The 6,806-nt window shown below is 45.9% G+C and overlaps 1 pseudogene across 1 annotated transcript; it reads right to left on the minus strand.

Annotated features, from left to right (window-relative positions):
- Positions 1-3,479: 3,479 nt before the first annotated feature.
- On the minus strand, positions 3,480-4,982 carry LOC115836323 (annotated as a pseudogene). The gene has a single exon (XR_004031289.1). The product of XR_004031289.1 is annotated as a non-histone chromosomal protein HMG-17 pseudogene (transcript).
- Positions 4,983-6,806: the final 1,824 nt, after the last annotated feature.

A 6,806-nucleotide genomic window follows, 5' to 3' on the forward strand; every position in this document is an offset into this window, starting at 1 on the left:
TCTGACTTCAAGTGATCTGCTTGCCTTGGCCTCCCAAAGTGCTGGGATTACAGGCATGAGACACTGTGCCTGGCCTCTCCCACTTTTTATAGGGACACTACTACTATCAGATCAGGGCCCATCCTTGTGACCTCACTTCATTTAACCTTAATCACCTCTTTCAAAGCCTTATTTCCAGATACAGCCACACGGTTAGCGCTTTGCCATGTGAATTTGGCGGGGAGGGGAGGTGCAGAGGGTTGACAAACATTCGGTCAATGAGCTTCAGTTACTCCAATTATTCCACCTATTTTGACTTGTTGCTGACTCCAGAAGATTCTGTTAAACTATGTCACTGAAGAGCTAATCCCAGAATAGTTTCAGAGCTGGACTATGCTTAACAACTATGTGATTCAATCACAGTATTTTACACATGGAGAAACTGAGGCCCAGAGAGGCACATCATTCACCTATGCAGAGTGGAGAGGTCACGAATAGAAGGTATGTCACCTCTTTGTTACTACCACACCTCCTGCACTTCAATAATTCAAGCACAGTCACTGGATGTGAACAATGTGCAGATGTGGTGCTTACCTGGCACTCAAGGTCTTCTATATTCAGACCATTTTTGTGATGTTCACAGCTTTTCTCCGTGACCCTGGGGGAAAGTGATGCTATTAAAAAATCAATGATTGTAGGAAGCTTCTGGAACCCCCACTGGGCTGGAGGGACAAAAAGGAGAGAATAGTTTTTACCCAGAGCCCATGAGCATGAGCTTACTCACAACAAATGCATCTGTAGTGTTGCTGATGCTGCCACTACCACGACAATCACTGCCCTTCCCACTGGGCAGGCAGCCAAGAGCCCACCTGTTCATGCTATGGAAACAGCCACCAGAGCCATTGGGGCCCTTACTTACCCAGAGACACCCCTGCTGCCCTCGCCCCAGTACCCTACCATTGCAAGGCCCACAATTGCCTACTATACCTACTGATACATGTCATAAACAGAAACAAATGGCCTCTCCCTCCCACCTTCCAAACAACTTCACATAAGTGCCTTCCACTAGCAGAACCTACCTGGCAAGGAACCCAGCTGACAAGGAAGTTTGGGAAATGCAGTTTCCAGGCTTCGAGCTCCTGAGATATAGGGGAGAATGTGGGCCAGGTGTGATGACTCACGTCTGTAATCTTAGCACTTTGGGAGGCCAAGGTGGGAGGATCGCCTTGAGCCTAGGAGTTTGAGACCAGCCGGGCCAACATAGTGAGACCCCATCTCCAAAAAAAATAAGAGAATGTGGAAAGGCAAGAATAGCCATAGACAATATCTGGGTATAGTTACTAGGAGGAAGTGAACAGGCAAGAATGTGGTACCTGAAGGTCAAGTTTTAGAATTCAGACATGTCCCACCAAGAATAATCAGCAGTGCTGAGGGAGTGTCACAAATTCCATCTGGAAAAGCCCTTTTTCTCTGGTCTTCCCAACAAAACTAGCCCAGAGGAGAATCTCCTCTCCTGCCTCAGAGGAACAGCTGAACGAAGCTGAGCACCCCCTCTGGGAGGTCAGAAAGCCTTCTGTTCAGGCAGAGAAGCCTAGAAACCAGAGGCTCCCATTCCACTCTCAGGTCAGGAGCTGTATTAGTCAGCTGGAGCTGCCATAACAAAATGCCGTGGTCTAGGTGGCTTTAACAACAGAAATTTGTTTTCTCACACTTCTGGAGGCCGGAAATCCAAGATGAAGGCAGGTTTGGCTTCTCCTGAGGCCCCTCTCCATGACTCGCACACGGTCTCCTTCTGGCTTTGTCCTCGTTTGGCCTTTTCCCTGTGCATGTGCATCCCAGTGCATCCTCCTCTTTTATAAGAATGCCAGTCCTGGAGGATTAGGACTCCACCCTTACGCACTCATTTAATCTTCAGTACCTCTTTAAAGGCCTCATCTCCAAATAGAGTCATGGGGGATGGGAGGTTAGGGCTTCAATTTATGAACAAGGGATACAATTCAGTCCATAACAGGAGCCCAGTTGATATCTCTAACTCTGAGAGTAAACAGAGGGCTTTTCTTTTTTTTTTTTTTTTTTTTTGAGAGTCTCGCTCTGTTGCCCAGGCTGGAGTGAGGTGGTGCGATCTCGGCTCACTGCAACCTCTACCTCCTGGGTTCAAGCGATTCTCATGCCTCAGCCTCCTGAGTAGCTGGGACTACAGGCATGTACCACTACACCCGGCTAATTTTTATATTTTCAATAGAGATGGGGTTTCACCATGTTGGCCAGTCTGATTTTGAATTCCTGACCTCAAGTGATCTGCCTGCCTTGGCCCCCCAAAGTGTTGGGACTACAGGCGTGAGCCACCGTGCCTGGTCCAGAGATCTGACTTTTTTTTTTTTTCCCAAGCCAAACTGTATCCAGCTTTATTAAAGATACTTTCCATAAACAATCATGGCATTTCAGGCAGGACATGGGCAGACAATCATTAACAGTATACAACAACTTTCAAACTCCCTTCTTCAATGGACTACCAAAAATCAGAAAGCCACTATAAACCCAATGAAGTCTTCATCTGATGCTCTGAACAGGGAAAGTTTAGAGTGAGGGTTGACATTTCACATTCAGCATGTTGTTTAACAACTTTTCACAAGCCGACCCTGACTTTCAGGAAGTGAAATGAAAATGGCAGAATTTATCTGAAGTTCCACAATCTAGAAATGGAACCACTGCTCTTTTGACAGGTGCCATTTCAGTGGCATCACTGGAAAGTCCAGATTGCCTGACACACTGGTAAACAACGACTAGGGATCAGGTCCCAACAGATGTCTGGGCGTAAGGGAGTTAAGTCTATGCTGAAAGATGGAAAGGGAGAAGAGGACATAAAAACAAATTTGTTTTTCCATACCACAAGGCTTTTGTGCCAAGGTGGCCATGTGTATCAAAGTCAGGGAATCCTGACCTGGGAGCCAAGAGGAAGTCTCTCAAAACTAGAAGGGAAAGGTGTTTTCTCCACATCAGTCCACCTTTGGAGACATTCTATTAGTGACATATGCCCCTTCCCCCCAAAACAATGAAGTGTTCTGTGTGCTAACATAGCTTTAAAAAAAAAAAAGTAAAACAAAATTCTGCATTTTTATAAAACTTGATAAAAAATAGTATTTCAAGGCCAGGCGCAGTGGCTCACGCCTATAATCCCAGCACTTTGGGAGGCCTAGGGGTGCAGATCACGAGGTCAGGAGATGGAGACCACCCTGGCTAACACGGTGAAACCCCGTCTCTACTAAAAATACAAAAATTAGCCAGGCGTGGTGGCGGGCGCCTGTAGTCCCAGCTACTGGGGAGGCTGAGGCAGGAGAATGGTGCGAACCCGGGAGGCGGAGCTTGCAGTGAGCTGAGATCATGCCACTGCACTCCAGCCGGGTGATAGAGCGAGACTCTGTCTCAAAAAAAAAAAAAAAAAATTGTATTTCAAACTGTACAGTCACCAGAAGTACACAGTTTTCAAAAATGCACACACTTCACTGGGTATCTCCAGCACCTTCAGCTTTCTGTGCCTGGTCTGTTTTGGCATCTCCATTTTCTGCAGGGTTATTCCCCTCCTTGCCAGCATCAGCTTTTCCCTTTTTCCCTTTGGGGACCTTCTGTCCCTTCTTTGCAGGGGCCTTTTCAGGCCTGGGCTCTGGCTTTGGAGGAGCAGGTTTAGCACACAACCTCATGGATCTTCTCTGTGGTTCGTCCTTCACCTTGGCTTTATCTCCTTTAGCATCTCCTTCAGCCTTTCTCTTGGGCATGGTGGCGGTGGCGACAGCGGGGGGACGTAGGTGCTGGACGCGGGATGCAGCGGCGCGCGGGCTCTGGTCGGTCCGGGGGTCGTTCTTGCCTCTTCTTCATACTGCTCCGAGATCTGACTTTTTTAAGCCCGAGTCATGAATATGCTGAGTCACCCCTGACTCCCACCTCTAGTTGTAACTTACATTGGTTTGTTCTTCCATTTACTTATACCACAAGTATTTATTGAGTTCTAATTATGTGCCCGGCACTATATCAGCACTGGGGACATGGATGTTGACATTGGACAGGTGACTACAGGGCAATATGACAGAGGCATGCTCACAGAGCTTAGGGTCAGGCTGTTGGTGGGATGCCCTGCAAGCAAAGACACCAGACAAGGTTTTCTAGAGGACGTGAGATGGGAACCCAGTTCTGAAATACAAGGCAGAATTATCTGGTTGGGGAGTGGATTTGTTTAATCAGTGGGTCCCTATTTGCCTAGACTTGTACAGGAGAGGAAGGTAGAGTTTATGTAAAACTTTTCTACTCCAGGTGTGGCCCACAGATCAGGAGTACTGGAATCAGCTGGGAGCTTCTTAGATAGACTCACTGACTCTCAGAGTCCATCCCAGGCTTACTGAATCAAAACCTACAGTTTAACAAGCTCCCCAAGGCACAGGTGAACATTAAAATTTGGGAAACACTGATGCGGTGCAATCCTATTGCTTCACAGATGGACAAACCAAGGCCCAGAGAGCAAGTGATTCTTTTAAGATAATACAGATAACACAGCATTGACAGTAAAGAAAGAAAAATCTTAAATCTAAATTCAACACTCCCCTTCAGTCCGATGGATTGACACATTTGCCAGTCCACCTACAACTTTCACATCACATTATGACGCCACATCTTTCTACCAACAAGCCCTTTGGCTATGCCTAGAGGACTCATTATTAGCTCTCACTGATCAGGTGAGAACATGGGGGCCCCAACAACTGACCTCTGTTGATACTGTTGTCTCTGATTTGGGAGTGTTTGGGCTGCTTTGTGGGTGTCTTTTATATTCTTCATTTATTTACTTATATGGCAGACATTGCTAATTGTTTGGGCCAGGGAATATCAAGCTTTGAGCCTGGTTTAAGGTGCTTTGAGACCCTTACACCCCTAGACCCCTCACAGAAACAAATGTAAAGACTTTCTGAAGGAAACATAGGCCTCAAATCATTTCTACACATAGTTTTTCAAATGCAGTGTCCAGGCTGGGCACAGTGGCTCACGCCTATAATCCCAGCACTTTGGTAGGCTGAGGTGGATCACCTGAGGTCAGGAATTCGAGACTAGCCTGGCCAACATGGTGAAATCCCGTCTCTACTAAAAATACAAAAAATTAGCCAGGTGTGGTGGAGGGCATCTGTAGTTCCAGCTACTCAGGAGGCTGAGGTGGGAGAATAGCTTGAACCCAGGAGGCAGAGGTTGCAGTGAGCTGAGATCGTGCCATGGCACTCTAGTCTGGGCGACAAAAGGAGAATTTCAAACAAAACAAAACAAAAAAACCCAAAAGCAGTGTCCAGCACACAGTCGTAGATAACTCATAGAGTACAAGACTGGCAATTGGCAGGAAAAAAAAACAAACAATAGAAACAGATCTGCAAAGCGTTCAAATATTGAATTATCAGATGTAGACTTTTTAAACAAATAGGCTGAATTTAATTTCATTTTATTTTTCTTTATAGATTACGATTAACCTTGTGGAGCAGAGATAACTCATAGGTAGTGCACACAGAGTCAGCCTGAATTTTTTTTAAGGCAAACTTGTTGATATATTCAATGAATTGGAAAATATGAAAATCAATGTAGTGAATTTTTTTTTTTTTAATCTGAGACAGAGTCTCGCTCTGTCACTCTGGCTGGAGTGCAGTGGAGCGGTCTCAGCTCATTGCAACCTCTGCCTCCCGAGTTCAAGCGATTCTCCTGCCTCAGCCTCCTGAGCATCTGGGATTACAGGCACGTGCCAGCATGCCTGGCTAATTTTTGTATTTTTAGTAGAGTTAGGGTTTCACCATATTGGTCAGGTTGGTCTCAAACTCCTGACCTCGTAATCTGCCCGCCTCAGCCTCCCAAAGTGCTGGGATTACAGGCATGAGCCACTGCGCCAGCCTATGTAGTCTATTTTTAAAAGAACCAAATAGAACTTCTACGAAAAAATGTAATAACAAACATATATGCATGTGTAAATACATATATAAATACCTACATGCTAAGTTCAGCAGATAGGTTTAATGACAAAAACTATAAAACTGAAGAGGGAAGTAGGGAATTGGGAGACAGGACTGGAGAACGTGATTCTGCTGCAGGACGGCGAGCCCCATAATTGGGGCTTAGCCCTTAAGAGTTCTCAGCCTCACCTAGGAAAGAATTCAAAGACAAGCCTATGGTGTTAAACAGCAATCTTATATGAATAGCACCTCTCCCTACAGAGCAGGGGTAACTCATAGGCAATGAGCCCAGAGTCTGCAATGTATGGGCTGTTGGCAACTCCATCTACTTGTACCCCCTTTCAATTACTTGCATATTAAAGGGCAAGCTGATGCAAATTGAGGGCCAAGTTATTTAGAAAGATCTAGTAAGTTACTGCTGCTTTCCATGGCAATGACCCACAAAATTTGTCGTCATGGAAAGAGGCAGTAACTTCCGGGTCGTTGCCATGGCATTTGTAAACTGTCATGGCGCTGGAGGGCGTGTCCTATGCTAATGAGCAATGAGGGCGGCTAGGGATTGCTTTTGTCGCCATCTGCTGGTTTCCACTGGTGTCTTCACTTCATCCTGTGTGGACCACCTTTTGGTCAGCAGGATTGTGACCAGAAGACAAGTCCTGTCAGTCTCCTACCTCATTTCCAAGAGACAAAAAGTTAGGATGTGCAGCGGAATAGAAAAAAGACTTAGAAAACATATTTTAAACATCTAATGAACATGTTGTCAGACACCCAGAAGGAGGAGTGAGAGAATGGGCAGTGACAACATTGAAGATGGAGTGGCTGGAAAGAGGACCTTCACAGCATCACCCATGAGTAAGG

Source organism: Nomascus leucogenys, chromosome 8 (genome assembly GCF_006542625.1).
Source record: "Nomascus leucogenys isolate Asia chromosome 8, Asia_NLE_v1, whole genome shotgun sequence".
NCBI lineage: Eukaryota > Metazoa > Chordata > Mammalia > Primates > Hylobatidae > Nomascus > Nomascus leucogenys.